This window comes from Notamacropus eugenii, chromosome 5 (assembly GCF_028372415.1).
Source record: "Notamacropus eugenii isolate mMacEug1 chromosome 5, mMacEug1.pri_v2, whole genome shotgun sequence".
Classification (NCBI taxonomy): domain Eukaryota; kingdom Metazoa; phylum Chordata; class Mammalia; order Diprotodontia; family Macropodidae; genus Notamacropus; species Notamacropus eugenii.
Genome location: NC_092876.1, coordinates 124,933,840 through 124,960,761, shown reverse-complemented (window position 1 = coordinate 124,960,761; position 26,922 = coordinate 124,933,840). Strand labels below are relative to the sequence as shown.

Sequence of the window (26,922 nt, the reverse complement as noted above, 5' to 3'; positions counted from 1 at the left end):
TTTTCCTTTTCTTTTAAAATAAAGTCTTATTGATATGTTGTTTTTACATCACCTACATTTTCCAATGTATTCCTCCGTCCTCACCCTTCCAGAAAGCCATCACTTTATATTTTTCTCAAAAGCATAAACAAAACTGCTCAGCAAATCTAACCATTAAAAATCTGACATGATGTGCAATATTCCATACCTATAGTTCCCTCGTACCTCTGCAAAGAAAAAGGTGGAGCGAGGTACCTCCTCATATCTCTTCTGTCAGGCCAAACCTAGTCCTTATGCTTTCATACCGTTAAATTTCACTTTCGTAGTGTTCTTTTCATTCATTCACATTGTTGTCATAATTATGTATACTGTTTTCCCTAGTTCTGCTTATTTCACTTTGTATCAGTTCATGGAGGTATTCTCATACATCTCTGTATTCAGAGTCATCTTGTTTATCATTCCTTATAACAAAGTAATACTCCATTTATATCCACATACAACCAGCTTGGCCATTTCCCAAAGGACAGGCATGTACTTTGTTTCCAGTTCTTTGCTTTTACAAAGTGTTGTTATAAATATTTTGTTGAATATTCCTAACAGTGGAATCTCTGGGTCAAAAGATACAGACATGTAGTCATTCACTGTATATCATTCCAAATTGTTTTCTAGGGTGATTAAAAGGGAATTGGTGTGTCCATCTCTTCACAACACTTCTAACACTACTATTACTAGGGGCAGCTAGATGGTACAACGGATAGAGGGCTAGGCTGGAAGTCAGGAAGAGTCTGCTTTCCAAGTTCAAATCTGGCCTAAGACACTAGAGTTTTAAGAGTTGGACATGATTATACGACAACAAATCTTTTGCCACATTTGCCACCTTGACAAGTGTAACAGAAAATCCGAGTTGTTTTGATGTGCATTTCCCTAATTATTAGTGACTTAGAGAATTCCTTCATATGGCCATTGATCATTTGTCATTTTTCTTTTGAGAACTGTTTATGTTACTTGACTACTTATCTACTGAGGAATGTCCCTCAGTATTTTTTCTACAAATTACTTTTAAACCACATCACCTCCATTCTCCTACCAAGGTGCCTTGCACTTAAATAGACCCTTAATAAAAATGTAATTGAATTTCTAAATCATCTAGTTCTGTAACTGTTTTTTTGAATTGGAGTAGAAGACCTCTTTTCATAGGATCATGGGGTTTAGAGCTAGACAGGAGGTTTGAAGACACCATACAATCTAGGTGCCTTTTTTCACATACAAGGAAACTGAGTCCAAAAGAGGCTAAATGACACCTCATGACCCCACCAGAATGAGTACAGCTAGGCTTTGAACATAGATTCCCTCCAAGCCAATATTTCTTCCACCACAACACATGGTCTATTCAATTTTGTCATATTAGACTCACAATGTGCATGTTATTGGCCCCATCTTTCTAGTCTGATGGGAGCTTTTTGGATTCTGATTCTTTCACTGGGTTATTCTTCTTAGTATCAAATTATCTACAAATTTGATGAGCACAGTGCCTCTGTTCAAGCCGCTGGCAGAAATGTCCAAAAGGAACTTTGTGACCTAACATCAGATACTTACTGCTAACTTTGCGTATTTATCAACACTTTTCTTGTCCAGGTTACAAATCGACCTAATTGTTTTGCCATCCTTCCCACATCTCTCTATTTTGTCCACAAGGGTAACATGAGATGTTCATCTGCAGCTTAGGAAGGTATTTGGCAATCTGTGGCAATAGCATTTCCCTCATTTATGAGTCTAGAAACACTGTCCAAAAAGGAAATATGATGAGCATGGTATGGCTTCTCAAAGGTCTCAAGCTGGATTCTAGTCATCATAGCTCACAAACTGTCTAAAAATCTATAGGGAATTTTAATCAAAGTCCAGCTTTCCAGGACCTCTCACTGTCCCACCCTTCCCTCCAGCTACCATCTTGTTTTCTGGAACATCTTCCATTCTTCATGATGTGAGTACATCTACAAATTCTTTTAGTACCCCAAGATATAATAGCTCATTTGACAGCTCACTGAGAGTAATAAGGTGCCCTGGTAGTGTTCCCTCAGTCACGGTATCAGGGCCAGATCACTGAATAATGAATATAGGTATTTTGGACATGGATAGACCTTGGAGTCCACAAGACCCAGGTTTGGATTCCACCTTTGGCACTTTTGTCCCCAGCCTCAATTTCTTCATCTGTAAAATGTATCTGTAAATACAGCATCTACCTCAGAGTCCAAAAGGTTAGTAGCAGATGTTTAAAAAAAAAAAGTTAATACAAAATATTTAAAAATGGCTTTATGGGATGAGAGAGGGTTCAGAAATGAAGCTGTCATCTTTTTAAAAAGATAATAAAAATTAGAAATTTAAGAAATTTGGTTCAAGTATGGTATAGCAAAAGAGTGCTACACTTAAGAGGAGTCATGAAGATTGGATTAAAATCTTGTCTTAAGATATTGGCTGTGTGACCCTAGACAAGTCACTTAACCTCTCTGATTCTCAGTTTCCTCATCTGTAAAAGGGGAATTATGGCAGCTGCACCACCAGGCTATTATGTGGATCAAAGTGCTTTGCAAACATGAAGAGTGACAGGTTATGATTAGTGTGACTACTATTGTACCCATTTCACTCACTAGCTTGGAGATAGGAGGCATGATGTCACTTTCTCTCTCTGGGCACCTGTTTGTTCATCTAGGAAATGAGAAAATGAGACTAGATGATCTCCAAGGTCCTTTGCAACTCAGACCTTCTATGAGTGTGTGGTCTTGAGTTTCAATTCCCCATTAGCTAAATTTGTCCCACCTTTTCCAATCTGAATATCATTCTCCCCAATGAAGACAGAAGTAAAACAGTAATTAATTCTGCTTTCTGTCATCTTTCTCTTAACATTCTATCATCTGCCCCCAAACACTGGGTTGAGTTTTTATTCTTGTTCGAAGCCTAATTTAAAAACACTTGAAATTTTTTCCTTTGCATTTCCCCCCTGAGCCTTAGATAATTGGGGGTTTTCACTTCCTCGTTTCAATCTTTCCACCCTGACAATGATGACCTCTGAGTGAGATCACCATCTTTTTATCGAGATCCAGGTGTCACAGCAGAGTACCCCTATGTTCAAAATGCCATCCCCAACAGGCAGAGAGTCCAAAAGGTCCCTATTAAAATGCCATGAAAAATATAATACATTCGTATTCCTTAATACTCCTCTAATGGATAATGGCAAAGGTGACCAGGAAAGTTGTCCAGGAGAAAGGTCAAAATGAGAACTGTTCACAGGAAATGGATGTGTAGAAGTGCCCAACGTGGACATTCAGTCATCAGACATTTATTAAGTACTTAATATTTATGATGCAGAGTGCCAGGCCTTCCCGAAGATACAAGAAGGCACTGTGGACCAGAAAACTGGATTTGAAGCCAGAAGAACTAGATTCAAATCCTACTTCTGTTCCTTAGTAGTTGTGTGACCTTGAGAGAAGTCCTTAGGCTCTCTGGACCTCAATTACTCACCTCTCCTGAAAATGTGTTAGACTAGATTAGGAGTTCTTGACCAGGGGTCTGTAAACTCATGTTTGTTAGAATTAACTACTAAATTTTGGTATAACTGGACTCCTTTGCAATCCTACACATAGTTTTACGCATTCAAAAACATTATTCTGAGAAGGGATACCTCCCATAGGCTTTAGCAGCCGGGCAAAGGAACCCATGATACAAAAAACAGCCTCTGGGCTAAATGACTGATAAAGATCTCTTCTAACACCCTATGCTTGTGGACCTAATGCTTGAGTGTCATGTAGTAGAAAAATATTCATTTTTTTTTGGGGGGGGGGGGTAGTCAATCAGGTTAAGTGACTTGCCCAGGATCACACAGCTAGTAAGTGTCTGAGGTTGAATTTGAACTCAGGTCCTCCCAACTGCAAGACTCTATCCACTATACCATCTAGCTGCCCTGAAGAAGACTATATTCGTGAATACAGGGGCCCTGATTCTATTTACTACCTGTGGCCCTGGGTTCAAGTTCAGACTGTTTTTAGTACCCTGGATGTGCTGCTTAACTTCTTCTAGTGCTAATTTTTTAGAGCGGGTCTCCCCCTCCACCAAAGGAAGGGCTTAGAAGTCAGCTGACCTCCAAGGTGCAACCCAGCTCCACCTGTCTATATTTTGTACATACTATCTCCCGAGCTCTTTCATTGTGTGAACCCAACAGGTATTAAAGCAGAGGCTCTGTGTGTGTGTGTGTGTGTGTGTGTGTGTGTGTGTGTATGTGTATTTGTCTAAGAATGCTGACTCAGGCTTCCCCTGACCTTGCCCGCCTTCAAACAGGTTATAGCTGCCACTGCCTGAACTCCATGTGGGGCAGCAGCCTGAACTCCATGTGGGGCAGCAGCCTTAACAAGGAAAACAGAGGCTGACATGCTCCACCCTCTGGGTCAACAAGGCTACATGGCAAGGGCTGGCAAGCTGGCACCTGCTTTCCACAGGCTGAACCTTGCTTAGGTTCCCTGCCTGCACTGCCTACTCCCTGGACTAAGGAGACACCTGTAAACCAGCCCCGTGTCACATGTTTTGGCAGAGGAGGGCAGAGTAGATCAAGGGACAGAGAAGTAGGCAGAATCATTCCAGTTTCCTACCAGATGTACCCCCCTAGAGTTTAATGGGCATTTGCCTTTTAGTTTACAGAAATAACTTGGTGGGGAGGGGCAGAAAACATTTTCCTGCTTCTCTGGAGAATTCATAAAAGAGATTCACAGAATACCAAGACTAGAAGAGAACTCAAAGAATGTTTGGTTTTTTTCCTTTCCAATCCTGTCATCTTACAAAGCAGAAAACTGGTCCACAGAGATGATGTCACTTGTCCAAGGTCATACATTTTCCTCAGGCTAGATTGAGGTAAAGCCTGGATTATAACTGAAGCATCACAGAGTCACAGAACATTGGAGTGGAAATGTACTTTATTTTTTTTTCTTCAGATGAGCTCATTTTATGTAACATTCATTTATTTAAACATTTGAGTGTCAAATTCTCTCACTCCCTCCAGGCTCTCCCCCACCCATTTTGAAGATAAGCAATTTGATATCTATTTATACAAATAAAGTTATGCAAAACATTTTTATATTAGCTTTGTTACCAAAAAAAGACAAGAAAAACAAAGAAAGTGAAAAAAGTACACTTCAATCTGCACTGTGAGTTCATTAGTTCTCTTTCTGGAGGTAGATAGCATTTTTCATCATGGGTCCTTTGGAATCATTTTGGATCATTGTACTGAACAAAGTAGCTAAGTCTTCAAGGCCGATGTCACTGTGTACAACGGCATAATGGCATCCTGGTTCTGCTCACTTCACTCTGCATCAATTTCATATAAGTCTTCCCAGGTTTTTCTGAAACCACTGGGGATACACTAAAGAAAATGTAGTCTAATACCCCTTAGCACTTAACTGAGTGACTGCCACACAGGAGGCTCTTTACAAATATTTGTTGATTTAACTAGACCTTACCTCCACTCTACTGAGATGCAACACAGGGGAGGTGACGGTCCCAAGTCATACAAATATTGTTATTAAGTCAGGGAATGGAGAAGTGACCCTCAGAGTAGAACTGAGAGAAAATAAAGATGGATCACGTGAATGTGGAGAATGGAGAATTTAATAGGGGATAAGCCTAAGAAGGTATGGAGAAATAAGAACAAGGGTAACAGACAATAAGAAACAAGAGAACTCATTTGCAGCTAAATTAGGGATTAAAATAGCATGGAGTCAGACCATTCAAATAAAGAAACATTTGTTAAACACTTACTGTATACAAAGCACTGTATTAGGGGCTGGAAAATAAAAACATACGCAGTTGTACTCCACGTGGAGCTTATTCCACCACAATCACCAACAAAAGACAGGAAACAGTTCTAGTCCCAGCTCTGAAATTGGCCTTCAGTGAGCTTCCATCACTCTCTGTGTACTTTAGTTTCCTCAAGCATAAAACAAGATAGGGAAGCTCAAAGTCTCATTTGTCACTAACATTCTACATTCCATCTTCTAAAGTCCCCTCCAGCTCTACCGTTCTATGTTCTGTGCTCTAACATTGGATGTTCTAAAAGTACTATCCAGTCCCAACACTGTTCTGCACCTTACTCTTTTAGGAGTCTATGATTCAAGGTAGGCACAAAATTGGTGCCTGGGTCATGACCCCTGGCATCTGGACTTACAGAATGAAGTTCCTTAGATGTTTAATAGACCTTGTCTGGCTACTAAGGCGTTGCAGGGAAAGAAGAAGAATAGGTTTCATTCTACTACTAAGCTCCCAATTCTAGTTACAGGCTACAGAACAATGTTGCCCACTACTGTAGTACATGTCCGGGTACTGAAAACATATACAAAGTACCGCTGCCTGGTAGAATTCAGGTGCAGAGTCCTTGTCCTCTGAGCTCCCATTAGGAAATAAATCCATCTGTTGTCAGCCTGTATCCACATAACTCATTTCAGACCATCACCTCCTAAAGGATAGGGACTCTTCTTTATTGAATATCCCCAGACAGCCAGGAACACTGAACTCGGAGCATCAGTGTGTAGTTGCAAAAATCTGAGATCACGTTAACAGAATCTCAGAATGTGAAAGCTGGAGGGACCCACAAGATCAGCCTTATTCAACTCTTTTTAACAGACTGAGAGAAGGGGCCTGTAAGGGTAAAATCATTTTTAGGAAAGTCACATAGAGTTAGTGGAAGACTTGAGACTAGAACACACTCTCACAATATCCTTAGACCAGTAACCTGAAGCAAGAACCTAAATTGGCCTGAACCAGCACTCTTTTTTCCTAAAAAACCACATCCTTGTTATTCCTTTGCAAAAGAAGTCATGTCTACAAATTATTTATAAAAGATTTACTATGTGTCAGGCACTGAGCTAAGAGCTGGGATACACATAATAGCCCCCCAAAAAGAGGCATTCCTCTGCCCTGGAGGAACTTATACTCTGAACAAAAAAGGAGCAGAAAAAAAGAGGGAGTAGTGAAGGGAGGGTACCATACTGGAGGGTGCGGGGAGGAACGGGGAAGTCCAGGGAATGAAGAACGGATAGTTTGATCTCTTCCTCAAAATGGAGGTTCTTGGAAAAGGGGGCCACAAGGGCAATAAAGAGAAAGGACTCCATGGTGGCCAACTCAATTACTTCAAGCAGACATCCTTAATTTGGAGTAGTGTGCTCTGCGTAGATTTGTTTGCATACATCTAATTTTGTGTATAAACATATAGATAGATAGATGAATGGTTACATGGATAGATAGGTAGACAGATGATAGATAACTGTATTTCACTATAAGTGGTTTCCTTTAATACACTTAAACATAAGATTCTGCAAAAGGGGTCCACAGGCTTCACCAGAGTGCCACAGGGACCCATGACACAAACCCTCATCTTATTACATAGAATATATACATCAGTTGTGTGTGCGTGTGTGTATGTGTGTGTGTGCATGCTTGCTTGGAGCAAAACAGGTCACACAGAAGTCCTTTGGCTGGAAGAGATCATAGCTACACAGCCCTCTGGGTCCAAGATGCAACTGGTCTTTTTCATAGCTACTTACAAGGAAGGTATTCTTTCACCCACACTAAGGAACTTTTTGAACTCTCTCCAGCCTCCCACCACAGCCTCAAGCTCTCTGAAACAAAAAGATTCCCATTGGTAAAAGGTTCCCTGAAAAAGGAAGCTCTGAGTCATGTTCTTTCCCAGCACAATCAACAGCAGGGATACCTAAGGTTCAGGGCTTTAATGGACACTCTGGGAACTACAATTACATCCTCCTCTGTGTACTGCAGAGCCCCCAGTACAGAGTTTAAGTGACCACATATGAAAATCAACTCACTTCTTCCATTCCTGAGTCAATCATGATAATCTGATGCTATTTAAGTTTGGCCTCAATCAAGCCTATTTTTCTTCCTGGGCCTGAGCAAGCGACTGACAAGCACCACTTTTCCCAAATCGTCACAAAGTTCCCCAAGTCTCGAGGGCAAAGAATTGGCCCATCCTACGTCCAAACAACTCAACTCTCATTATCCTTCCCCAGCTCTCTATTCTTAGTGACACATTCCCAAGAGGGCCCTTAATACCACTGGGCTGGACTCTTGCAGTAACCTCCATTTTCTTGTATCTTCCCAAACACCCAGTACAATGCAGTGCATATAGTAAGTACGTGACGAATATTTGATGACAGTGTCCAGAAGCCTCCCATTGGTCCTTCACACAGCTGCTAGAGTCATTCTCTTACTGCACAGATCTGGAATTACTGCCACATTCATAATATTGCTCAAAACTCTTCCATGGTTCCCTATTGCTTAGCATGAGTCTGGACCTCAAAGCCCTCCACTGGTGGACACCATGACATCCTTCCAACCTCCTTTCAAGTTATTCTGTTGAAAATACTAAGTGCTCCAGCCAAGATGGACAACGTGCTACTCTGTTCCTGACCCCTGCTCCCCATTTCCACTTTTGTGTCTTTGCTCCTGTCATTCCTTTAGCAGAGAATCTGTTCTTGACATCCAGGACCTTTCTCCCTCCACAGGACCTGTTAAGTCTCATTTTGGTCCGTCCTTTTGAAACCCAGGTCATTCCACTTGAACTTACTTCTCTGAGGGAACCTGCCCCAATACTTCAGTTAGTAACAACTATCTCTTCCTCAACGCAAACTCACAAAGTATTTTGCACATTTTTGTACCTTGCTAGTGCATTATAACTCACTTAAACTTTATTTTTACTCCGAACTTAAACACCAAATAAAAGGGTCATTTCCGCACATAAAACAGAATAAGATTGTACATAAAACTATAGCTTTTTATGACGAACAGCCTGCTTTTCTTTTTTAAATATTTAAGTTTAACCAGTAGCTTTCTAAACTGTCCTGCTTGTGCTTCCTCTCGCCTTCTTTACTGCATTTAAAAAAATTATACACACAACACACCCCCTCAATGATCCCATTTCTCCTTTCTTTCCTTCTTTCCCTCTTTCTACCTTATGTCTATCTCCCTCCCTCCTTATCCTGTCACTGGAAAAACAAAAGAAAAAAAGACAGAAAAACTCTTGTTCTAAATATTATTAACTCAAGTAAAACAATTTCCCACATTGGTTGTGTCCAAAAACGTATATCTTGCTCTGGGGCAACTAGCTGGTGCAGTGGATAGGGCACCAGCACAGGAGTCAGGAGGACCTGAGTTCAAATCTCACCTCAGACACTTGACACTCACTAGCTGTGTGACCTTGGGCAAGTCACTTAACCCCAACTGCCTCATCCTGGGTCATCTCCAGTCATCCTGATGAATGTCTGGTCACTGGATTCAGATGGCTCTGGAGGAGAAGTGAGGCTGGTGACCTGCACATCCCTCCCTCACTCAAAACAAAGTCAAATGCAAGTCATGTCATCATTTCTCTGACGGCATGGTCATCTTCGGCAACGAAGGATGAACACACACGTCTTGCTTCTATGTCTCTTGTCAAGAGGTGAGTAATGTGCTTTATCATTAGTTCTGTAGAATCACAGCTGATCACTGCATTGATTAGCAACCTTTTTTTCCTATTAGTTATTTTAAAACAGTGTTAATTCATTATGAAAAATAATATCATGGCTGTTTCACAGTTCTTGGTCCTAGTGTCTGAATCACAGTATATACCACAATATTATATTTCCAAAATGAGGATTAATAGAGAGATATCTTCCTTTTAAAATTTAATTTTGTTCAACTAACAAAAATCCACCTTCTCTTCCTCCTTCATCACCTTCCTCCCACTGAAAAAAAAAGAAAAACAAACCCCTGGTAATAAATATGCATAGTGAAATAAAGCAAATTCCTACCTTAGCCATGTCCCAAAAATACACCTCTCCTTCTACAGTTTTGTTATTGTTGTTTAGTTGTTGCCTGTCATATTCAACTCTTTTTGGGATTTTCTTGGCAAAGAGACCAGAGTAGGTTGCCATTTCCTTCTCCAGCTTATTTTACAGATGAGGAAACTGAGGTAAACACGGTTAAGCAATTTGCCCAGGATCACAGAGCTAGATTTGAACTCAGATCTTCATGACTCCAGGTCTGGCACTCTAACCACTAAACCATCTAGTTGTCCTTCTACACTTCCGGTTCATCGTATTTTTTTTTCTCCATCAGAAGACAAGTAGCAGGTTTCATCACTGGTCCTCTGGAAATTGTGGTTGGTCCCTGCAATTGATTAGTGTTCTTAAGGTTTTCCAAGTAGAAGCTTAGTTATCTAAAGTACAGTTAGCTGTGCATCCTATACTCTTAAGGCTTTAAAGTCTATGAAAGGTAAGGACCTTGACTTTAGATCTACACTTTCCATTTCTCCAACTTCAATGCTCTGGGTGTTTAATAAGTTTGCAATGAACTGAATTTGATTAGTACCCAGACTGAGGTATAGAATGAACCCTGTCATACTGAGATGGGACCAGACTACAAAGAAAAGGCCAAGATTTTGTCCCTCCTTGCTTTGGGTTCCATGCTTAAGATGCTGCTAACAAACTATAAAGTCTTTGCTGAAAAACAAAGGTTAGAAGAAAAATTGTTTTGCCATCCACAGCTCTCTCTCTCTCTCAAAGTAAACTTCTTGGTGCAGTGGTTTCTACAAAAACCACTACATCATGACGTCCTTTTCTCTAGTTCAAAACTCACTCTTTCAAAGGTGGAGGGAGTTCCCCCTTTTCAATTCAATCATTCCATTTTACAAGACTGGCCATAACCTGCCTCCATCCTGCCTTTCTAAGAGGCTGGGAACTTCCTTCAAACAATCCAGGAGACTCATAATTCTCCAATTTCATTAGGTTATCTCCAGGAATTGAGCATGTAGACAGATTGTGCCACTTGGTAAGAACAGATCCCTTCTCATCTCCAATTAAAATGTTTCTACTCCTCATAGGCCACCTTCTCCAAGATGTTTTCCACCTTCTTTCCTAAAAATGAGCTGTCACTCTTCAAATTTTCCTGGGCACTTTGTGTGGATCCCTCCTATACCCTTGAGAGCTAACCTCGGAGTCATTAAGACCTGGGTTCAAATCCCACCTTTGACGCATTATTGTTCTGTCACCCTGGCCAAGTCATTTAACTTCTGAGGAGTCTAGCCAACTCTGAGACCAAGTTGCAAAGAAAGTACCCACCTGCCACTGGTAGGCGTTCCCTACATCAACGATGAAATTGTAGGTCCAGTCTCTATCCCCACCTATTCCTGTGCCCTTACTACATTATTCTGTACCACACTTCTCTGTGTACCTGTCGGCCCCCCATCCCCATTACTGTATTGTAAGCTTCCTGGGGGCAGAAATGTGTTTTTCTACCTTCGTATCCTCACCACTGGGGGGAGCAGGCTTACATACCACAGACAATTAACCTTTGCTGAATTATTATGCACCTGATGTTGAACACTGAGTAAGAGAAATGTTTAGCTAATGTATGCCTACCTTCATTAAGCTTATAATCTAGTAGAGGAACATGACAAATGACTACACTCTACCACCTGACATATACAGAATCCAATTATTAAACACCTACAACTGTGTACAAAGAGCACAAATTTAGGCTAAGATTCTCTTGCAACCCCAGCATGTAGCACACTGCCTGGCACACAGTAAGTGCTAAATAGATGCTTGTTGACTGACTAGAAACAATTAGTCTCTTCAATCTGGAAAAACTACCAAAGTGGAGTTCAAGAAACATATTACACGTGAAGTCCAGGCAGGGAAACATCATTTTGTGGAATTTAGGACCAAACCTTCTTTTTCTATCCCTTTCATGACCAAGAGGATTTAGACATGCACTCTCTCTCTTTGTTTTAAACTGATTTCTATGTCATCTGTGATTTTACACAGTAAGAGCTCCCAGTAAGAAAGCTCCCTCTACAAATGGAGATGGGCACTTTCTCTGCAACTTGCAGACTTACAAAGTTGTTTTCTAGCAACTGGGTTAAATGACTTGCCCAGGGTCACACAGCCAGTCGGTTGCCTGAGGAGGGCCTTGTGATCTCTTAACAGGCTTAAATCTTCTTTCTTCCCTGCTTTAGACTTTTCAGACTATTCCTTTCTCCCTGTATTCATTCCTGCAGATGACTCTTCAACTCTGTAACCCTTTACCAGGCCAGTCCCAAGTCTGTCCACAGCTTCTCCTCAGTAGGCTCTGTTTGTAAACACAGGAAGGTGGACAAGGGGCTCTAGGCAAAGACACTGTGCTTTTGGGATATGGGGGACACCACTGGTCTCTGAGTCTGAAATACTGTAGCTGCCACTTTTTAACCAGGGTAGCCCAGGCAGGTTACTTCATCTGGGGTGAAGAGAAATGCTCTGGAGTTGGAGGGAGAGGCAGGTTCCATACCTCTCTGTGTGAGCTCCCATTTCCTCAACTATGCAAAGAAGAACAAGAAATCATCTGCTCCAGAGCCTAAGGTCCCTCTCTCCCAGCTCTAAATCCTAGGAATCCTTGGTTTTCTCTTCTGTCATGAGGAGCACACACTATTTTTATAATGTACCTAAGAGGGTTGTTGTGAGGAAAACACTATAAAACTGAAAAGCGATATAAAAAGTAAATGCTTTGTTGTTTTTATTGTGGATCCAACAAGCACAAACATTTCAAAACACAAAGAACATAGAAGACTGCATAAAAACTGAACTGCTACAGTGTATTTTTTAAAAAGAAACATATATATAAGCATAATAAGGTAGTAACAAATTGTTCTACTGATGCCTTCTTCTACACCCCCACCCTTCTCTCTGTGCACTTTAATAAAAATGCTGCTTCGTTTCTTCCCGGTAGCTATCACTACCTACCAATGTATCTCCTTTTTCCATTTTTATCAATATGTATAGAAAAGCACAATAAGTAAACACACAGGCCAAGTCTGGGAATGCTCTGCCTCATTCTGCACTTTATTCCAATATTGATAAATGTCCGCGTTACTACTGTGCAAGGGGTGAGCTTCTTTATCGCCACCAGCATGAGTTTCTTATGCTAAAAACAGCTGGCATAGAAATTCCTGGTACCCATTTTCCAGTGGCTTTGCTCACATCAAGAAAGATGTTGCTTAATACTCTGGAGGGCCCAGGTCCAGATGAGGAAAGTTCCCCATCTGGAGGCCCCCCATGCCCTGGCCCCATGTTCATGCAAATAAGGAATCACTTTGCATCTCTTTCCACAAAGTCTAGATAAAGGCTTTTTGCATAGATGCATCAGACCCTGGCAAAATTATTAATGCAGAAGTCCATGGGAGTAGCTGTAAACAAGTCAATCTCTAACATTGACAAGTCCATGACACCCAGGAGGCTTAAAGACAAGGACTGAAGGTCAGCATGGGCCTCTTCTGGAGTCCGGCCTGTCCTTTAGATTTGATGTGGTGTGTTCTAGGGGTGAGGGGTTAGGATCCTGGAGAAGAGGGGGAGAGAAGAAAGGAAGGATTGGTTTCCTTTCTGGTTTCCATGAAAACCAACAAATCCACCAAGCAAAACATGTCATGACTCCCAAATTTCCTGTGGAGATGATTAAGTCACAAAGCAGCATGGGACCAATACCTGGGTAGGTACCTACCTGACCAACACCCTATGAGAGGCAAGGTTGCTTTAGTCTTACTTTACAGAGGAAAAAAATAAACAACCTGGCAAGCAATTTACAAGAAGGAAGCAGCAGAGCCATTGGAGAATCCCCAAATTTCAAAACTTAAAGTGACCTCTGAGGTCATCCAGTACAACCCATACCGGAATAAGTATTCTACACTATTAAATAATATTCTAGGCCTCTCCTTGAAAGATTTCAAACGCATAAGGACAGCTACCCCCAACATTCTCTTCTCCTGTCTGAATATACCTAGTTCCTTCCATTGATTCTCATGATAAGAGCCTCCAAACCAGTAAATATTCTGCCTAAAATCTGATGCCCAGAAGGGAACCCAAAGCTCCAGGGCTGGTCTAACCGGGGTAGAGGACAGTAGGCCAGATGTCTTCCTTGCTGGACACTAAAGCCTTTCATTGCACTCTAAATAGGCTCTTTGGATAGCTACCATGCCCTGTTGACTGATCTTATGCTTGAGATTCAGTCCAACCCCCAGACTTTTTTCCACAGGAACTGCCACTCAGCCATGACGCGCCCCCATCCTATCACTAGGCGGTAGCCTGGGTTCATTTTTCAAAGTAAAGGATTTCAACCTGATTCCTACGGGTTCCATATTCATGCAGGTCAGTCCACTGCTTTACTCTCTGAAATCTTTTTGTTTCCTAATGACTTTTCAGGAGGTTAGTTATCTATAACTCTGAGAAGCATTCCATCTGTGCCTTCACACAAGACATAAACGAAAATGGTGAGCACGCCAGAGATCTCTACCAGAGACCAGACCACCAAGCTAACATCACTGGCCACTCTTTGGATCTGGTCAGATAGTAAAAGAGCTGGCGTTCAAACAGGCCGTCCAATGGCTTTAACACTCTTCTCCTCATAACTACCCTGGTATGTATGTGGTAGCAACTGCTTCTCCCTCGTCTGTTCTCCCAACCACAGCCCTGAGTCCCCCTCAATGCTAGGGGCTTTTCCTCTGCTGATAATTTTCTGTTTTTCAAGTATATATCGTGTGTGTGTGTATGTGTATGTGTGTGTGTGTGTGTGTATTTACACACACATACATACATATATACATAGTTGCTGGTATAATCTCTCTCCCTCATTAGAGGGTGAGCTCCTTAGGGACAGGGACTCTTTTTGCCTTTTGCCTTTCTTTGTATCCCCCAAGCTTATCAGGGTAACTGGAAAATAACAGATGCTTAATAAATGCTTGCTGACCTGTTTTCACTTGTGTAAACAGCATGGTACAGGGACACAAATCACCCAATGCTGGTTAATCCAAATACCATTTACTGGGCTTTGAATTCAATTTTATGTTTTAAGTTTCTGTGAAACTCATATAAAGATGGCTGAGCACAGAAATCTGCTCCCAGGCACCTTTTCCCCCCAAAAAAGGACCCATTCCTTTCATCTGTAGAGTGAAAGGTAGCTGAGATCTAGAAATAAGACCTGATCTCAACGGTTACTTTTTAAAAATTAAATATTTTGCTAAAAATTTGAAAACCATCTCTTAGGATGTGACTCTAAGGTGACCATTTACATTTAAATTCATTTCACTGCTTAAACTATCATCACTTTTCAGCCACTCCCTCTAAGTCCCCATTAGGATTCTTTTTCCATTCATTTCCATTCATTTTTCCTCTTATATGGTCTTTTGTAGTTGTTCAGTTCTTTTCTGTTGTGTCTGAGTCTTTGTGACCTCATATGGGGTTCTTTTTGGCAAAGATATTGGAGTGATCTGCCATTTCAGATCATTTTACAGCGGAAGAAACTGAGGCAAACAGGGTTAAGTGACTTGCCTAGGGTCACACAGCTAGTAAGTGTCGTACTGGGTGTCTTTACTCCCTTCTTCCAGCTCAGCTTTTTTCACTTTGCATTATTTTCTAAAGGTCCTTCCATATCTTTTTATCTTCCTCGGAAGTGTGTCTGACTTGGTGAGAACACAGCATTCTATTACATTCAACTACCATAACTAACTGTCTCTGGGCTACTTAGGTTGCTTCTAGTTTGCGTGTTTGTTTTAATTACATATAAGACTGCTGTGAAAATCTTTGAACAGCTCTCCTGCTTCTTCTCATCTGAGGATATATTCCCAACCATGGGTCAAGGGCCATGGAATTCAGATGCCAACTCCCTCATTTTCTCAGATGGGGATGCAGAAGCCTTAGAAGCAAAGGTACCAAGAAGCACAGCCCAAATCCCAATCAGGTCCTCTGCCCTCACCTCCAGTATTTTTCCCACAATCTATCAGGCTGCCTAAAGTTCTGGCTCTACCACATAACTAAGAAAGTCAATGAACCCAAATATTTCCTGGTCTTTACAATGAGAGGGGGTTGGACAGGGTTCTTGATTTTTATGTGTATCACAGAACCTCTTTTGCAGTCTGGTGAAGCCTATGGACCCCATCTCAGAATAATGCTTTTAAACGCATAAAATAAAAATACATAGGATTACAAAAGAAACCAATCATGGTGAAATACAGTTATAGAAACGATAAGATAAACAAAAACAAGGTCAGAGACCCAACTAAAAACCCCTTCGGTAACGGAAAGACTACTGGATTTGGAAAGAAAGGACATGGTGATATGGATAGAAACAGTGCCCGAAGAGTTAAAATAATATTGGTAGACTTTGTGAAGCCTGTAGTGCCCTAAAGTCTCCCCTTACCACAACTTCCCCTTATCCTGGACCATAAGATTCCCTGTCCCCACCCCTCATCCTGGGGAATGGGATTTCCTTATCTTGTGTCATTCATAGTCCTCACGCTGTGCCTTTATCTGGCAAGACTTACCCTAGATCTATCTCCAGCTCCCAGAAGAACCCTCAAATCATCCTGTATGTCTGGTCCTTTTCCTATACCACTGTCTTTGTTTAGCTCCTTGCTAAATCTTAGGCCCACCGCTTTTGTGTCAATAAAGCTCCCAATGGCTACAGGGAAGGTCTAAGTGAATTCATTCACATTTTGAACCAGCTCTCCCATTTCTCTCTCTCTTCAACAATGGGTTCAAATCCCAGCTCTGATAGTCATGATGTTACCTTGGTCAAGACATTTCCCCAGATCTCTACCTTCATCAAGCTACAACCTTTCACTACAACAGCTGGTCACAGATGAGGTCTTTCTCCTTCAGGCTGGTTCTTACTCTTTCCACACACAGCAATAGGGTTTATTCCACAGGAGGTAATAGATTTTGTCTTTCAATTTTATCTATTTTATTTTTAATTTAAGAAATCAAACAAGCATTTCTGTAATGTAGAATAAAAAAGATGATTGCACATGAAACTACAAATCTATTACGTACAACCTGTTATTCTTTTTAAATATAAAGCTGTCATATAAATTTGTTTTCTTCCCTCCCCCTGCCCTGTCCTAGAGATGGCTCCCATTAGACACAAATATGTGTACTTATATATATATATACATATGTATGTATATATATGTACACACATATATGTATATATGCGTATACATACATATACACACATATATATACGCACATACATATATATGTAAAACCATTCTATAAATACTTCTATTTGCAGTTCTTTCTCTGGATGCAGATAGTGCCTTTCTTCACATGTCCTTTGTAGCCAATTTAGGTATTTATAACAGTCAAAATGACTCAGTTGCTCAAAATTGTTCTTAAAACAATATTGCTATTAATGTATACAACAGTGTCTTGGTTCTGCTAATTTTATTCTTCATTATTTCATGTCAGAGTGAGGTGTAAAATGGATAATTTTTATTACATTAAATTAAAAAGGGTTTTGTACAACTAAAACAAATGTAGCCAAAATCAAAAGGAAAGCAGAAAATTTGGGAAAACATTTTTATAGACAGTATCCCAGAGAGACGTGGAAGTTTTTCAAACAAACTCCTTGACCTCACATACAAATCCTATCACACACCACCTCCCAGGAAATGCCCCATGTAGGTGAATGCTGCTCAAGAGTTATAAGATCATGTCTTTTCCTACCCCCTAGACTTTTTTTTCTCTTTAACTTCTTTTCAGGAAAATTTCCAATTTCCTGTGACAGAAATGCTCCATCTTGGAAGTCTCAGACTTTTTGTGCTCTGACAGAGCTTAAATTTTCTCAGGTCTGTCCCATGTGCTGGAATAGACTTAATATCAGTAAAATCTGATGTTACAAGGTCAAATGTGCAGCTTTAAAGTGGAAAAGAGTCATGTATCTAGAGTCAGACAGGACCTCGATTCCAATCCCAGTTGGGTTATCAAGTGACCTAGGAAAGAGAACATACACTGTATGACAGACTAGATCCAAGAAAAACTTTTTTTTACCTTCATTTGTATCCCCAGCACTTAGCATGGTGCCCGACACATAATAAATGCATACAATGCTTGTTGACTTGACGTAATTTGTTAGATTAAGAGGAGCCCAGCTTCCAGGAACAAGGAGATGAGACTTCCTGTGCCCTGCCCCAGATCAGATGACATCTAGGAGACTATACTCACCTGTGGGCACCATATTTTGAGAACAACACTGATAATCTGGAATGCCCATAGGGGAGCAACCAGTGCTCCATGTCTGTGTCAAAGAAGCTGAGCCCGGAGAAGATGTCATAATTGTCTTCATGTATTTTAAAGACCTAAAATGTCTTAAAGAATAATTAGACTTGTTCTGTTGGCCCCAGGAGACAGAATTAGAAGGAATGAGCAGAAGTTGATTGACATTTGATGTCAGGAGAAACTTAACAAGTGGAGTTATCCAAAAGGGAAATGCTTTGCCTCTGAAGGTAGTAGGGGGTTTTTTGTCTTTGGAAGTCTTCAAGAAAAGACTGAATGACCACCTGGGAATGTTGTAGAAGGGTCTATTTTTTTTTTAAATATAGTTGGACTAGTTTGTGCTAAGGTCTCTTACCATTACACCATTTTGTAACCTTTGGCAATTCACTCCCTCTCCCAGGACCTTCATGACCTACAAAAAGGAGTGGAGGTAGGAGAGGGGGAAAAGAGATACTCAGCAAACACTTATTAAGTGCCTGCTCTGTGCCAAGTACTCAGAATACTCAGGATATAAAAGTAAAAAAAAAAAAATAAAGATAATCCCAGTCCTTAAGGAGCTTATAATAAGAAAAACACAAAAGTGGTACAGCTAGGTGAGAAACGAGAAGTTGGGAGCCTAAATGGAAGCCTTGGTTCCACCCTCCAATCAGAGGGACAAAGGTGGAGAAATGAAACTGATGGAACAGACAGGGCCACAGTATCAAATTCAGAGGGCCGCACACAGACTTAAAAAACAACAACACATTTATCTTTTTAAAAATGAATACATTAAAATCAGATCAGAACTACATTTTAATCTGTGGCACTCCAGAGTGTTGTGGGTCTTGAGCCCAGTGTTTGACACCTCTGATCCTCATGACAGCCCTAGTAGGTAGGTATTATATTAGTCTCATTTTACAAGCGAAGAGACTGAAACTCAGAGAGGTAAGGGACTGGTCCAAGGTATTTTTACAACCACTCTTCCATAGAAGCAATGCAGGTCTCATTATCCCCAGGTAGAACTTCTGGTTGTCTCCTTAGCATAGCCTAGCTGGGAAAAGGTCAGCCTGTGTGGCTTTGCTCAGAGGGATTAAATCAGATGGTCAGCAGCTTCAAAGCTATTTTATTAAGTGAGCGGCGGAGGCCTCTTTTCCTGCTCTCTCCATCTTTACTTCCTCTGGTCCTTTGCCACAACTGGGAAAGACTTACATAACAATTCAATTCTCTGGGATCTCCAACTCCACTCCTCTCCTCTCTGCCCTGGAATGACCCTGGGGTTGGGGAAGTTTACCAAGGGGAGACTTGTTCCTTTCCAAGTTCACAGTTATTGTCAACATCAGAGACACAATTCTGGCAATGTACTCTGATCAAGAGTAGTCTCCTTGAGGCTGTGCTCAAGGTCAGAGGACGGATCCCAGATCCTCTAATAGAAGCCATTCCAATGATGAGGATGGCAGGACTGATAAGGGTGTTGGAAGCAGACCAGGGTTCAAACCCCAGCCTTTCCCCTAACTTGTTGTGGGATCTTTTCAGGATCTCAGTTTCTTCATCTGTAAAATGAGAGGAATGGACTGAATGATTTCTTAAGCTCAAACAATCCATGAATCTATGGGGAGAAAGTAGCATCCTTTCAAACATTATTTGTGAGCCCAGCCTGTGTTAGGGAAGATGCAGTGATATGGCAAGAACCCTGCCCTCAGGGAACTTACAACTCACTTTATAAGGTCTCCATTCCTGGTCACACAAGAGTCACTCTCTCCCTTGTTCCTCTTCCCATTTATGAGCCTTGGTTCCCATTATTGTCTACAATGAACTAATCTCTTCTCATTTCTGCCTCTTTTAACGCCATCCCTGTTCATGGCCTAATTCAGGAGGCATCTCCACCATGAAGCCTTTTCTTAAACCCTTCCTAGGAAAGGAATCTCTCCCTCCTCAAGATTTCTCTGGACACCTTTGCTGGGACCACAATGCACTCATCAAATACCATCTCATGTAACTGCATTTCTTATCTCCTCTTTGTGGATTACAAGTGCCTCATGGCACGGTCTGGTATTTAGTTTATCTCTGTATTTCCTGCTTCGAGCATATAGCAAGTACAAAATTTTGCTCAATAGTAGATTAAGGGAAAAAATTAAATTGAATAACTCTCAGCAAATACAAAACAAAATATAGAACTGAACCCTAAATACGTTCATAAAATCAGAAGTTTTGTCATGAGCTGCAAATAACATTCACCGTCCAATTGAAGCATCACTCTGAGGGCTGGGGGCATCTGGCCTGTCTGGCATACCAGATTGGCCTGCAGACCAAGGATAGACTACATAATCTCTGTCTTTACCCCTGCCTGTCTTACCACCTGTCTGCCAGTTTTCTTTTAATAATGCCATATTACATATGCTGAGAAGGCACCATGATACACTGGATAGAAAGCTGACCTCAGAATTATAAAGACCTGGGTTCAAGTTCTGCCTGACGCATACTGGTTGTGTGACCCTGGGCAAGCCTCTTAGATTCCCAAAGCTCTAGGCAACTCTCAATGGCAGAGAAGGTATTGACCTTCATTGGTGGAGGGAATTCCTGAGACTAGGGAAATTCCAATTCAAATCCCTATCTCCTACATAATTATTATAGATATTGAAGAAAATTCATAGAAACCAGTCCATACGCAGACTTATAAATGGGATATAACCAAAATACAAAAGAAACACTTGGTTTAGGACCTTAAGACTTTCAATTTTTTAAATAAGTTGAGCTACAAAAACAACACTTCAAAAACTAGTTTTTGGAATTCCAGTTACAATGGAGAAATTGATTTTTAAAACATTCAAGTTTAAATTCCCAAATCACTCTCTTTTGTACTTGCACGAGTCCTATCTGTCCATCTGCAAAAAAGTCATTTTCTCATTTAGGCTTTAAAAGAATAACTAAAGTACCTAAGATCTCTACCAAGTTAGAGAGGCAAAGATTGCTTCCCAAGCCCCTCTAGAAGAGGCTGGTGGCACATAGAGGGTTGGGCTGGAGTCTCAGCTCTTCCACCTGCTAAATAATTTTGGAGAAGTCATTCTACCTCTGGGGGGGTGGGGGATCTTAGGTTCCTTATGGGCAAAATGAGGACAGTACTTGCATTATCTGCCTCATAGCCATCGTTCATTTGTAGATTAATGAATTAATGCATGTGAATGCTGATTTAAGAATCAATATACAAATTTAAGGTAGAAATAAACCAGCACACTTCCATCCCAAGGGGGGTGAGGAACGAACGAACGAATGAACACACACACACACACACACACACACACACTCTCTCTCTCTCTCTCTCTCTCTCTCTCTCTCTCTCTCTCTCTCTCTCTCTCTCTCTCTCTCTCTCTCCAGCTAAAGCTATTCCAACATCATTGTTTACTACTAGTTGGTCCACAGGCTACAAGCTGATAGGCCCTTAGGACCTCAGTCACATTGGTATGAGAAGCTAATTAAAACTTTACTGAGTTGCTCACTTTTCCCCCAGGGGGAGGAGTGTCTGGAGAATAGGGACAAAGAATGAAAAAACCTCAAGAAAGATCCACTCTTAGTGGAAAGGTGGGAAAAAAATATAAAGTTTATTCTAAAGCCACAGCAAGGATAGGGATAAGAACTGGACCTGTGATTTCACTATAAAAGGAACTCCCAGGTGAGCAAACTGCCTATCCCCAATGTAAGTCAGCATCTTCTCTGCAAAGTAGAGTCTTAGAGCTGCCTTGAGCATAGAGGTTACCAGATTTGCCTAGGATAACCAGCATATATCCAAGGCAGGGCTTGACCCAAGTCTTCCCAAAGCCTTCCTGATTCAAAGAATTCTAACCCAGAAGGATGAATATTTCCACAAAAGTTCCTTCCTTTTTTTCTGTGGCAGTATGGCATAGTGTATAGAAGGCTAGCCTTCCACTCAAGAAGACCTGCTTGTCCTGCCACAAGCCAGTTTGATGAACAGGGTTAAATCACTTATTCCCCCATGATTCCCAGAGGGCTCAAAGAGCTGCATTAGTAAGAGAAATTTCCATACACTAGAAGTGTAGAGAATTCCTAATCCTGACATTCAGTGCTCTCCACACAATTTCAGAGTTGGAAGGAACCAACATTTGAGGGGTAATCCTAAATGCAGCAATTCTATGAACATTAAGAATTCATCACAGCCACTGGGAGCTACAAAGACCCCAAATTTCATCCCTTCCTTTGAAGTCCAGCTTAGGGACCACCTTTTCCACAAAGCCTTCTTTGATATCCCCAGGAAAAAAAAAGTATCACTCTTCCATATCCAATTCTCCTATAGCACCGCTGTCTGAATCTCTTCCTTGGTCCTGATGTCTTTTTTTGTCTTTTGATTCGTGTGTAAATTGGATTTAAGTGAGGCAGAGTTGCACGAAGTCTTCATCCTCACTCTCTCTTCCAGAGTCATCACAGTCCCGTGGCAGGACAGAGTCAAGATAGCCGGTGATGGCTCAGGATGCAGTGAATGACTTTGGCGTCTTCGGTGTCTAACGAAGCTCTAAGCGCTCCACGTTGCCTGCTTCATCTGCCTTCACAGCAGTTGGAACAAATTGTTCTCATTCGCCCATTCCACCAGAGGAAGTCTTCACATGCTTGGGGTAGACAGACACCCCGCCTAATTTACCAATGGGATTGAGAACCCTTGGTTAACCTCAACCTGCTTTGGCCCATCAGCCAAAACAGTTTACCGGGGTGTAGTCACTGCTCATGCTGCAGCTTCTTGGAGCCACAGGTGATGGATGGAACAGGTGGACACACAAGGTGGAAAGAGCCCCGAAAAGGGCTCCGTAGCCATCACACCAAAGGTACTGGTCCTCCCTGAACACACACAGACAAAGCAACTTGAGAGCAGGGTCTAAACCTTCATTATCCCATTAATTGGGGACATAATCCTTAAGACTATTACTTCTCCCAAGAATGTATCAACCCAGGGTCCAAAGGCTCCACTCACCCCACCTAGGCTTCTCCAAATTCCACCTCCTGGCCATCCTCCTCCTCCCCTTCCTCAGAGCAGGTATTCCTTGATGAGAACATAAATTCAAAGGTAGAGATTGTCTTTTTATATCTGTGTTCTCAACACTGAGCAGAATGCACTTAATAGTCAGTGCTAGTAAAGTTTTCAAATCCAATCCTTACCTGAATCTTAACCTGTTCTAAGAACCCCAAATTCTAAGACTAAGCACTGAAGCCTCTGCTTTACTAACTTTCCAATGGAACTTAATTCCAATTTAAGAGGTAGGTGTGACTCCAGGTCAGTCACACCCAGCTCTGTCTAGTTATAAGATGTGGTGATATGGCTGTGGTTTGCAAAACTCGGGAGGGGAGAGGGGAGTGTTTTGGATGGTCATCCAGCTCCTTGAGGTTGCTGCTAGTGACCAGCACTGGATCTAGTCAAGGAGACCTAAGTTGATATTTAGTTGAAGACACAGCTGTTCAATCCTGAACAAGTCACCCCAAGCCCTTTGTTGACCTCATTTCCCTTAACTGTAAAATGGAGATAGAATAATACCCTACCTCCCAGGGTTGCTATGAGGATCAAATGAGATACTATTTGTAAAAAGCACTAAGCGCAGTGCCTGGCACATAGTAGGTGCTATTTAAATGCTTATTCTCTTCATTTGCTGATTCATTTGCTTGATTCCTTTAATAACAAACTCTCCCCATTCCCTGGCTTTTTTCAAGAGTAGACTCAACTACCCAATCTCTTTCCCTTCTGATAAAATCCTTTCTTCATCTCTCCTCCTCCCCATACTAGTGCTTGCCTCTTGAGATGATCTTTCATTTACATGGTTTATATCCCACAGGTCTGTAGTTATCTGCATGTTGTCTCTTCCAAGGGAATGTGAGCTTCTTGAGGCCAGGGCCCCTTGCTTTGATCCTTACCCACCACTCGACACCTTGCCTGGCACACTTACTAGCTTTGTGACCCAGGATAGGTCACTTAACCTTTCCCTCAGCCTCCTAGGGTGGCAGTATGTTGTGAGGATAAAACAAGATAATTGCAAAGTGTAATATAAATGTCATTAGCATTATCAACCATCCCTATCCAGCACCCTAATGTTATAGTGGCTATTTGTGTTTCTCTCACTCCACTGAAATACTTTGGCTGCTGAGACCATGGGAAACACTCCCTTATCCAAGCCCTCCCCTAAACAATAGCGGTATCACAAGAAAGGGGAAAACCCCCACCAAATAACTATGCAAAGCAGGCACCTCCCCAGGCCACACTCCCACCCCCTTTGGTTGGGGATAAATTCCATTGGAAAGTTATCAAGGGAAAAGACTACAGAGCTTGACACTCAGAATTTTATCTAGTCACCCCTTCTCCCAGTTTTTAGAGAGGATAAAAGTCAGTTTGAGGTCACTTGGCAGAAGTCACAATGATCAGTGTGTCTGGTGTGACTTCCACTCCAGCAGACTGCAGAGGGAATGTGGGAAAGGGGAGGAGTTGGAGAAGTCTCCATAATTTTACTGAAGTAGGGAAAGGGGAAGTAAGCCCATCCCAGCACTATGCCTCAAGCTATCAAACCGCTAGGCAGGGAGTGATGGTTTACCCTGGGGAGAGTTTCTGTTTCTTTGTGGGAGAAAAAGTTTTTACTTAAACTTCCACCTGCTCCCTCTGGCTGGGCAGGTCCCCTGGCTTGTGAGGTGGCAGGGAGTTGGGAAATATTATGTAAACAGAGGGCAGAATAGAGAAACTGTGGTTTAAAGATGAAGAGACTGAGATAAGAATCCTGAGTTTGAATGCCATTACTAACCATAGGATCATGGAAGTCAAGTCACTTAGCACTGAATGACATTAGCAAGTACCTTAAACAGTAGAAGAAGTGACCGCTTCAGAGAGTAGTTACTTTTAAATTAAAAGCATCCCCATGCCTCCCTTCTCCTTTAAGCCCAGCCTAGCGCCTTTCCCCCAGGGATTTTCTCTGATTTGCTTTGTAAGTTCATGGTATTTGCATGTTTTCTCCTTTATTAGAATTCGAGCTCCTTAATGACAGAAACTGAGCTTCTGTTATTTATTTTGTCTTTCTTCCTACTCCCAGCGACTAGCCTAGAGCCTGGCACACAGTAGGCATTTAAATGCTTGTTGACTGACTGGCACACAGCTGCCAAGAGTCCCATACAGTCTGACAAATCAACAAGAAACTTCAGTTGCAAGACTTTTAAAGAAACTTTCTTAGAAGAGGTCCAAACTTTTACAGTATACATTTTTTTGTTATTGTTTTCCCAAAAGGGCTACAACAACCACTCTCCAAGGAGATTTTAATATACACTCCCCCACCCCAGCTCTTTTTGCTAATAAATTTAAGTGGGTCTCTATTTTGCTGAAAAGAATGAAGAATAAATTCTCCACGGGAATTTCTCAGTGAACTGGGAAAAGGGGACAATTTTGCCTCTAATAAAGAAATCATGGTCCTTTCTGACTCTATGGATTTTATCTTTATTTATGCACTCAAAAAAACTAAGCATCTACAAGACCTGGTCTTAGAGACAAGGATGAAGGCTAGATTCCTGCCCTCTAAGTACTTACAACTGAGCAGAGAGATGACAATAATGCACAGGGATAATTCCAGTATTTATTAGAATATGTTAAATGCCTTAAAAGGAGTAGAGAGGATTGGATTACATGTTCTTCTCTAAAATCTCTTCTAATCTCATGATTCTCTAAAGGGCACAGAAATCGATCCTTCACCACCCCAATTCTGAATTCTCAAGTTTACCCCAGCCATGACCTAACTAACTAGCAGCCTGATTGCATTTGAACACAGAAGACAAAAACTTCCTTTGAAAAACAGAAAGTCACTTCCTCAGTCCAAAGGCCAGAACTCACTTGGTTCTGATCTGGAAACCCAAGACAGGAAACTCTGTTAAGCCTCGGCCTCCCCCTCCCCCCCACCAGCCCCCACCAGGACAGCCAGCCACTGCTCACAGCTGACAGTGGGCCGGGTCTGTACACAGTTCCCTAGATGCAATGCAGCTGGAAGGCGATCTCTCTCTCTCTCTCTCTCTCTCTCTTTCTCTCGCTTGTGCGAGTGACTTCAAGGAGACCCGATTACTGGTGCAACTCCTTTCAGGAAGAGGAAAACAGAGATGAAAGCAGGAGGGAATAGGATGGACTTCCAGGCGGTTTCAGAATCCTGCTGGGGGGAAAGAGAGGATCACCTCCGGAGACAGTAGACAATGCATCTCCCTGATGCATCAGTCTTCCAGCTAGACCTTTGCTTCAGACACCCCAGATCTGGCCGCCGACTGGCAGACGCTTGCAACCCCAACCTCTCTAACGTTAGCATCCTTGGGACTGGGTTTGGAGCATTGGGCGACCTCCTGAAAGGCTCTTGGCTCCGCTCTGGGCTGTCCCTAGCTAAGCAGGCAGGCTTGCTTCGTCTCCTTCTCTGTCCTCCCTCCAAGAGGCCGCCCCAGTCATTTCAATAACCTCGGTCAGCTAAGACCACCTGGCAACCGAGAACCTTGATCTCTCTCCCTGAGCCACCCAGGGCTTGTAACCATAAAACCCCGGCCGGTTTGAGCGGACAAACTGCAGTGTCACCATCAGGAAGGGGGAGGGACAGCGTGTGTCTGGGAAACAGACTAAGGCAAAAAGGAGAAAACAAATGAGTCACTTGATACAAGTTGTGCACATGCGATGGTGACGCTCCCCTCGCGAATGGCGAGGGACACGAATAACCCACTTAGAGCCCAGAGGAGCAACAAGAAGGGAGAAAGGGGCCAAGGATGCGCAGCCAAAGGTGACCTAGTCCCGGTGCTGCCCGATCTCGAATCTGGGCTTGGCTCTTTTCCCCAAACCTTGCTTCGTGTCGCCCCCACCCAGTGA

At 42.0% G+C, this 26,922-nt stretch overlaps 1 protein-coding gene across 3 annotated transcripts in view; it reads right to left on the bottom strand.

Annotated features, from left to right (window-relative positions):
* Nucleotides 1–26,922, bottom strand: part of GAB2 (GRB2 associated binding protein 2) — a 242,414-nt gene that overhangs the window by 214,047 nt on the left and 1,445 nt on the right. The window contains exon 2 of one of the 3 annotated variants that reach the window (XM_072610741.1): nt 1–26,227. This exon is cut by the window's left edge and continues 17,322 nt beyond it. The exons of 1 other annotated variant lie outside the window; for it this stretch is intronic. The gene's annotated coding sequence lies outside the window, so the exon portion shown is untranslated. One more of the 3 variants, XM_072610740.1, reaches the window with a different exon arrangement.